Source organism: Tenrec ecaudatus, chromosome 7 (assembly GCF_050624435.1).
Source record: "Tenrec ecaudatus isolate mTenEca1 chromosome 7, mTenEca1.hap1, whole genome shotgun sequence".
Taxonomy (NCBI): Eukaryota; Metazoa; Chordata; class Mammalia; order Afrosoricida; family Tenrecidae; genus Tenrec; species Tenrec ecaudatus.
The window spans coordinates 121724773-121734800 of record NC_134536.1 but is presented as its reverse complement, the minus strand read 5'-3'; positions in this window follow the sequence as shown (position 1 = coordinate 121734800).

Sequence of the window (10028 nt, the reverse complement as noted above, 5' to 3'; positions counted from 1 at the left end):
AGACCTATCACCAGCCCAGGTCTCTTACAACCCATGTCCCAGAAATGACAACTGTGGAGTAGGGGGCATTCCACTTGTCTGAATACTGGAGTGAAAATTAAATGAACAGAAACTAAGAGTTTAGAATGTAAAGACATCCTGTCAGCAGGTCATAGAATTTGTATACCCTCAATGATTTCTTCTTCTCAACACACACATCTGATGCTCACATCACTTAGACTTGGATTTTTAAAAATATATTTGGATAGGGCAAGATATGACAAAATAATAATCTATAAATTATCAAAGAGGACCTGATGCAAAAGGGCTTAAGTGGAGAGCAATGGCTTTGAAAATGATTAGGGCAAAGAATGTACAGATGTGCTTTATACAATTGATGTATGTATATGTATGGATTGCGATAAGAGTTGTATGAGCCCCTAATAAAATGTTAAAACATACATTTATTTACAAACAATTGCCCTGGGGTCAGCTCTGTCAGGCACTGAGATCTTAGGTGTGTCAGAGTCCACTGTACCCCATAGTTTCAGTTATTGACGTTTTAGAATTAGATCCCAAGATTTTAGTCTGAAATAGCGCTGCCTTGACGCTAACCGCCAAATCATACCTCCGCGCGAAGGGATTGGAAAGTTCTTTAGTAGCGTTTATGTCTTTTCTGAGCAAAAGACATGAGAAATTTGTTGAATTCGTGCCTATTTAAGTTGAGTTTACATTTCCCCCTCAGAACTGCAAGTACCTTGTTTGCTTTATTTTGCAATGCCAGGATTTCCAGTCAGGACTTTTCCACCCTGAACACATGACTGCTGCCCTCTTGTGGTTGATGGGAAATATTCGCATTGCATTTCGACCTGATGAGCTAGATCTTTAGGAATTAATCTACTTTACGAAGCATCCAAAACCAACAAATATTAAATGATTCTAAATAAAGGAGTGAGAGAATTTCTCATTGTTGCATGAGGTCAAATGATGAAGAACACGTCCACCGAGGACAGATTGCTGCCATTCAGCCACAGCTAGTATGCCACTTGCTGATTTTGTCAGCGAGTGAAATGGCTTAACCACCTCTAAGACTCAGTTTCCCATTGGGGATATTACCTATAACAATAGAAATCATGTATAAGAACAAACCCACTGCCCATCTTTATATCACTGGTTTTACAGATCATAAAATCAGGATAGACAGGGGAAGACTTGCTCAAGAGCCCAGTTCCACAGCCTAGACTAAATAGACATCGATACTCACTGATGCTCAGTCCTTGCCAACTCACAGAGAACTGCTTCATAGGGTTCCCAGGCCTAATGTGACCAGCTGGTGAGTTCCTACAACCAGCCTCGCAGTTAGCTGCTCGATGCTTAGCTCACTGTGCTGCGAGAGCTTCTTACTAATCTATATTATTGTTAAATCCATAACTGGATGAACCACTAATGTACAATTAATTACTTGCTTCAGTTCAGTGGGCAAGCTAAGTACAGTAGCCTGTAAAGTTCTGCCTGAATGAGATCCAGGGGCCATGATATTTCAGAGAAAGGAGCTAGGATGTAGTGTATTTACTGTATATACTCATGCATAAGCCAAGTTTTTTCAGCACATTTTAAATGCAGTTTTTGTGGTAAAATTAGGTGCCTCGGCTGATATTTGGGTCGGCTTATACTTGAGTATATACGGTAGTTCTTTCTGACACCTGGAACTGGCAGGGAGTCAAGCGGTCTGCTCGAATTCTCGAATAGCTAGGTGTAGCATGTGGTCATAGATACCAGTGGGAGGCATATAAACAAAGATAAGACTGTCACAAAAGAAGTAGGGGGTCCATCACAGATACCTTACTGGTATCATCAGAGGACGGCACTAGTCTGCTCCCCGTTTTTCCCCACAGTGACATGTTTACCCATCTGTACACACATTTCCTCAGTAATGTTACCCTCATGATGCTGATTAGTAAATCCTTAACCTATATGACGAGAGATGAGAGACTGTCTGGACCAAGCTTCAGAGAAGCACTTCAAAGGCTGAGTGGCACTTTCCCTTCCCTGCCTCCACTTGTTTTCATTTCACTTGTTCTGTCTTGATTTCCTTGTAACAGACGCCAATAGAGCTCTTGACACTGAGAATGTCAGCTCTATCAGGAATATGTGGCCCAACTGGAAAAGATTTACGAACAATATGTTTTGCCTGCATCCATTCGCTTCTTTAAATAGAGAGACTCATTTGAATAACAACTGAATACAGGAGTTAATAATAGTAGCCTAGAAGGGAAAGCCAGATTGGATGAATGAGCAACTGACCCAAATCAGCACCCTGACTGAAAATTGAAAGGCAGTCGAATGATTTTGGAGTCGCAAAATGTTGTGTCAATTCTAAAAATTCCTTCTCTACTTTCCTCACTACTCCTTCTGCTAGCATATATTTTTTTAACATATAATTCACCATTACCCCTCTTGGTTTTAACTGGGAATCAAGAAAGGAAACTTGAATTGACATTGAGAACATTTACTGTTTCAGTAAATGAAATATTAATCTAAAATGTTTCCAAATTTTAATCTTCCAGAAATGATGTATCATACTATTCCTGTTGTTATGTTTTTATGCATCCAATGACTACTGCTTGCTAACAGATACTGACATTTCAAGCACTTAACAATCTTATCATGTTCTACTTAGTTTGTGCATGTGTGTGTGTGAGAGAGAAAAAAAATATGAGAGAAGAAGGTGAGAGAGAATTATTGGTAGTTAGACATTCAGTCCCATGTATTTATGATAATATCAGAGAAAATTTTTGGTAAGCAGTTGTGATTGTCTCACGTGAGAAGACTTAGATGGGCAGGTGCTAGTATAACTACAAACAATGTACAAGGAAAATGATTCAAGGGAGAATATCAGAAACGTCTATTTTATAGTTCACATGTGAAGAGGTTCCATTAGGGCTTCCAGATGAAGAACAGACCAAGAAGACATTGGCTATCCACTTTTGAGAGATTAGCCACTGAAAACCTTGTGAACAGTGGTTGAGCAGGGTCAGTTCTAGTGCCCGAAGATGCATCCCTCAAGTTGGAAGCTCCTCAGTAGATGAGTGGGCAAGAACTATGTTCTGAAAGGCAGTTGGTCTTAATGACATGAATGAAGTATAAAGCTTTTGTCACCTACATTTGCTGATGGGGCAAAATCAAAATGAGAATAAAATGATGCAAGTATCAATTTAATAGATTGTTGAATGTCTGAAATATGAATCTAGGAAAATTGGAAATCATCAAAAATTAAATGGAATACAAAAAGGATCAATATTCTAAGCATCAGTAAGCTGCCATACACAGGTACTGGCCATTTTTGAAACAGATAATCACATGGTTTCTTATGTCTGGAATAACAAATTCCAGAGAAAAGATGCAGTATTAAGATCAAAAAGAAAATATCAAGAATTACCTTGAATCACAATAGTGGCTGTAATAGGATAAAACTATATGCTTAGAATAATCCAATTAATGAAACATTACTCAAATTTATACACCAAAAATTAAAGCTACAGATAAAAAAATGGAAGAATCCCAACAACTTCTTAATTTGATATTGATCAAACTTGAAATTAAGATTCATTGATAATTATCTGTGACTGGAATTCAAAAGTTGGAAGGAAAGAGGGAGGAAAAGCTATTGGAAAATATGGCCTTGGTGATTGAAATGCAGCTTTGGCTTTCACGGTAGATTTTTCAAGACCAAAGACCTATTTATTACAAACATGAGTGAAGATTATATATGTGGACTTCCATTGATGGAATACATAGGAATCAGATTAATTGTATCTATCAATATCAGCAGCTAAAACAAGATCAGGTTCCAACTATGGAGCAGACCATATAATATTTCAGATCGAAGCTGAAGAAAATTAAAGCAAGTCCACAAGAACCAAAATATGACTTTGAGCATCTCTCAATCTCTCATCTTAATAATAGAGTTTTCACATAGAACTCTAATGAGAAAGCTGATGAGCTGTGGGATGGCATCAAGAAAGCAAAAATAAAGCAAAGGGTCATTAAAAGAAAGAAAATAAAAGACCAAAGTGAATGTCAAAGAATCAGAAATTGACTCTTCGGAGTAGAATAGTTAAAGCCACACACAACCCACCAGAGCACAACAAACTAACAGACAAGTGGTGAAGAAAGACGTTAACTTGTGTTCCATTGACTCTACAAAGTCATTTAACGTTGTGAATGGATAACACTGAGCAGAATGGGAATTCTAAAACATTTCATTGTGCTCAGGCAAAACCTATGCAGACACGGAGGGGTAGTCTGGGACAGAACAAAGTAACACTGCATGGTCTACAATCAGGAAAGATGTGTTTCACGGCTGTATATATTTTTATTTTTCCACCCTATTCATTCAATAGGTATGTTGAGCAATAAATTGGACCATATGAAAAAGAACTCAACATCAGGATTGGAGGATGACTGATTAACAACCTTTAATATACAGATGACACAATCTTGCTTGCTGAAAGAGAGGAGGATTTCAGTAATTTGCTGATGAAGACTGCAGCCTTAGTACCAATTGCATTTCAATGGAAATAGAACAAAGGTCTTTACAACTGGACCAAAAATCAACACTGTGATAAATGAGGAAAAGATTGCCAAGCCTTTCATTTAGCTCAGATTCAAAATGAATGGTTACAGAAGCAATCAAAGGACATATTGCATGGGACAAATCTGACCTCCTTCAAGTGTTGAATAATAAGGATGTAACTACGCCATCAAGCCTTTCTCAATTAACCTTCCTTCCCAATTAAGTGTCCAGAATTGCCCCCACCCCACGCCCCCATTCCTGAAGCCAGTCTCTTGCAGTAACATTTTCAGGCTTACTTCCTCTGTGGGCTAGGAAGTCCTCTGCTGTCTCATGTTCTGCCTCCTAGCTATGCTATTGCTATTTCTCTGTCACTCCACTGATGTCAAAACGGTGTCCTATATCCAGGAGAATCGATGTGTAAAGATATTGGGAGCCAAAGGATGCAGCTCCTGCCTCCTCTCTCTCGTGGGTAGTGCCTCCCTGCTTCTGACATGGCTGTTTTTGTTACCCAGCTAGTTCTGGTCCACTTGTCTGTCAGTTTCTTGTATCATGGTGGCTTGTGTGTTGCTGCGTTGCTGGAAGCTGTGTCACTGATATTTCCAATGCCAGTAGGGTCACCCAAAGTAAACAAGTTTCAGCAGAGCTTCCAGACTAAGAACACACTAAGATGAAGGAATTGGCTACCATTTTGGTGGAAGTAGTGACTGAAAACCTTAGGCCGAGCATGGAAACCTTGTTAGATACTGAAATCCATATGCTATAATGGACTTTAAATGTTTCTCTGTTTGATGATCAGGCTATTCACATCCCGCCACTATGATCAGGGGAATTCATTGGGGCTTCCGCTGTCTTCCATCGCCTTATGGAAACCACTTTGCTCTATACAATTTATTACAGCATTCACATCTTCACGGAGCTCTTTCTGAGAGCAAGCATCAAGCAGGACTAAGGCAATAATGAATTATTCATTAATTATAAATCTGGTAGGCGTGGCTCTGCCATAGTGAATACATATTATTAAGCACCAAATTGTGCAAGTATTGGCCAACAATGAATGTAACACATGAATCGTAAACTTTTGTGTAAATAACATCCAGTCAAAAGTCCACAATTCATGTATTGTGGTTCATTGTTGAGCAATACTTGCACAATTTCCATTTCACAACAGTGCTTCAAATTCTTTACTATTGGCTCAACGAATGATACTATCAATGGGCTGCTAACCTCAAGGTCAGGGTTGAAGACCACCAGCCAGTCAGCTCCATGTGGGAAAGACAAGGCTGTCTCTCCCTGTAGGACTTGCAGTCTCTGACACTCACAGGGGGCAGTTCTACAGTGTCCTACAGAGTTGCTGTGAGTCAGCATTGACTCAACAGCAGTGGCAGTGGTTCTTCAGGGGGATGAATGTTTTCTAGCGCAGATACTTACTGTTTTTTAAGGGATGAAATTCTGAATTTATTTTAAAGGATGAGGATATGATTACACAGCTGAATTGATAGCTTGTGCCATAGGAGTAAGGGGGTATCGAGCAATTGATGATACTATATACAAGATGGGCAGCCTTGCTGGTGCAGTGATTACCATATTACTTGAGTATAAACCGGACCTGAATATCAGCTGAGGCACCTAACTTTACCACAAAAACTGCATTAAAATGTGCTGAAAAAACTCGGCTTATACATGAGTACATACAATAAGTGCTTAAGTATGAAATTAAAAACAGCAGGTCTATTCCACCAGCCACTCCTTGAGAGAACTATGTGGCAGTCTACTTCTATAAAGATTTACAGTCTTGGAAACCCCGTGGGGTTTCTGTCCTACTGTCTTGTTATCATTTGGAATTGTCCTAACCTCAGTAGGTCAAAATTTAAAAAAGGAATCTGGGTGGAGTAATCTATGACTGGCTCCTAACTGAAAGGTTGGTCATTTGAATCCACCTGTGACCCCATGGAAGAAATGCTATTCAAATTGCTTACGTAAAATAAATTGCCACCAAGCAAACAAATGGGTAAGTTACTCTGTAACACAGAGTGACCAAGAGTTGGCATTAATGGCAAACAACAAGATATAACACAAAGCAAAATAGACATAGAAAGGTCCAAAGAGATGAAGATTACAAAAAGAGGCACACTCATTTCTATAATACACATCAAACAGAATGAAAGGCATTCCATCTATATAAATTGTATACAGACACATATATTTAGACTGTGAAAATTTGTGCTGCATGTAAATCTAGGTATAATTACCACCGGGCATTAAACTCCAAAGTCAAACAATGCATTTCTGCACACAGGGAGAAGTCTGTAAAAGGATAGGGGCACCACAGTCTTAAATCTACTGAGTTCATCACTCAACGCACACTAAAGACCTTGAAGGGAAGCTACACTTGCCCTCAGACTCTATTAGCGCTCAGATATGAAGATGTTCCAAAAAGTTGGAGGAAAATTTCCATTATCTTTTATTTCCCTTTTTCTATGAATTTTTAAAAATCCCCTCATATGATGTTAGTGTTAGACCGGTTGTGCAGTTTAACTCACCTACTGTGTGGCCTTTACTAAGTCTGTCTACGATGCATACACTTTTCTTTGAAACGGGAAGAGTACTTCTAGTCAGCTTTAAAGCCATGTGGGAGACACTAATGAATAAACTCGCTAGAACCAAACCCCATATTCCCAGGAGCACACAATCAGAAAGCAAGTTGTCATCAGGAATAGCATCAAACGTATGAATTGGAGTCATATCAGATTAGACTTTTTTTCCCCTTTCAGTTTTTGTCACATAGTCTTGACTGAACCGCCACTACATAGGAACTACCAAAATGAGAGAGGCAGAATAGCAAAGGAAAAAGTTGCCTAGAGCAATAAACAGATTTTAATTCTTTTTTTTAGGCATCTATCTCTCTAGTGTCTGCTTCTGAAAGATATTTTGAGAAAAGATTCACAGAATTCAGCAACACAAACAAAAATGAATAATGAATACATTATGTAGTACCATGGTAAAGTCTCTCCCACTGATAACTTAGAGCACGGCTCGGGAGCAAGGTGCTGGGTCACCAAGGCCACGTTGCACTGCATAGCTTCTTCATTCTTGATGTAGGCGGAAGCAATCTAACCTGATACTTAATTTTCAAACCTAAGTATTCACATACACATTCATTGCTGTCATGATTATTACAGAATTCCTTTAGCAGTTTAAAGCTTCCGTACTCAATTGTATTTATTACCTTATGCCATAAAAGCTTTATGATATAATAAAGTTATCTGAAAATGATGACTGCAAACAAACTGACATATCCACATTGAGAGAAATATAAATAAATATTGTTATGTCATAAGCAGGACGTGAAAGGTTTTCAGGTTCTAAATGCAGTTCTAGAAAGCATATTCAGGCAGGAATTATTCCCTTCTCTCTATGGGACTGCTCACCCATTCTCTTGAGAGAACCACTGACCTTCATTTACCAAGATTTGTTGGCTGTGGCAGTGCCTTTCCTAAGACCTACCAGTAGAGTACTACTGTTCTTTTGTTTTCTCCTTTCCTTTTGTTACCCCCAATTCTTATGTCTTCAGTTAAATTCTCTGGATGCCTAAGCGGATTCTTCTTATCCAATCCAGCCATGTCTCCTTTCAAACTCTTCCTCCAGTTGTGGCTAAATCAATTTGATTAGGCCTCTTCTTAGAACATGTTCCTTACGTTCAGATTCTCTTTCTGACCTACTCTGTTCCCTTATGAATTCTGTATCTAGGTAGTAATAGAGTTGCTGTCACTTTTCGAGTTTAGCCTGTAGCCCAGTGTCAAGCTAAGCATATGTCGGAGAATTTGAAAAAAATGATGCACCTGCTAGGATCTGCATCTAAATGTTTAAAATGTAGATGGATGACCTATGTATCTTAGTACCTGACTCAGGCTAGAACATGCACTACATGCCCAGTCAGAGAGAAGAACCTGGCACCAGGGAAGAGAGGCCCCCCATTCGTGTTAGTCTGCCACAAAGAGCTATTCACTCATTAACGCGTTCATTATTTTATATTGATTTGGGCTATGGTTTGTGCAGCCGTGTTAATATCTCACTTTCACTCATTGAAGAACTACAATGGATTCTTTATAAGGCCTTTATTCCAAGCTAGTTGAACGCCATTTACGTTCACAAAATAAAGGTCACTCTGCAGTCATAAGGGTAATGTAACTAAGAGGAATTGCTGAAACCCTGGTGGAGACTGAGCATGATAGTGGGATAGGAGGAAAGTCAAATGAAATAGAGGAAAGAGCTGAGAGGCAAAGGGCATTTATAGAGGTCTAGACAAAGGCATGCAAATATATTTATATATGAGGATGGGGAGATAGATCTATGTGCATATATGTATAGGTATAGTATTAAGGTAGCAGAAGGACATTGGGCCTCCACTCACGTACTCCCTCAATGCAAGAATGCTTTCTTCTGTTAAATTGGCATTTTATGATGCTCACCTTCCTGACACAACTGCTGAAGACAAAGGGGGTGAATAAGCAAATGTGGTGAAGAAAGCTGATAGTACCTGGCTATCAAAAGATACAGCATCTGGGGCTCTGGGGTCTTAAACCCTTTAAGGCAAACAAGGGCCATCTAGCTCAGAAGCAACAAAGCCCACATGGAAGAAGCACACCAACCTGTGTGATCACAAGGTGTCGAAGGGATCAGGTATCAGGCATCATCAGAACAAAAAATATCTTATAGTGAATGAGGAGGGGAGTGTGGAGTGGAGACCCAAAATCCATTTGTAGGCCACTGGGCATCCCCTTACAGAAGGGTCTCAGGGAGGAGATGAGCCAGTCAGGGTGCAATGTAGCAATGATGAAAAATACAACTTTCCTCTAGTTCCTAGATGCGTCCTCCCCACCCCCACCCCCACTATCAAGATCCCAATTCTACCTTGCAAGTCTGGCTAGATCAGAGGCTGTACATGGTACAGATAGGAACAAGAAACACAGGGAATCCAGGGGGGATGATCCCTTTAGGACCAGTGGTTTGAGTGGTGATACTTGGGAACATAGAGGGAGGGTGGGTTGGAAATGGGGAACCGATTACAATGATCTCCATGTGACCTCCTCCCTGGGGGACGGACAACAGAAAAGTTGGTGAAGGGAGACATCTGACAGGGCAAAATATGATAAAGTAATAATCTATAAATTATCAAGGGTTCATGAGGGAGGGGTAACGGGGAGGGAAGTTAAAAATGAGGAGCTGATGCCAGGGGCTTCAGTGATGGGAAAATGTTTTAAGAATGATGAGGGCAATGAATGTACAAATGTGCTTTACACAATTGATGTATGTATGGATTGTGATGAGTTGTATGAGGCCCTGATAAAATGATTTTCTAAAAAGAAGAGGAAGAAGAAAGGGCTGGATGGAGAAAAGTAACTGCTCCTTAAAATCTGATGGAGTTTGGTTGCCGAGAATCTATACACAATGAAGGCAACATCTCACTGACTGA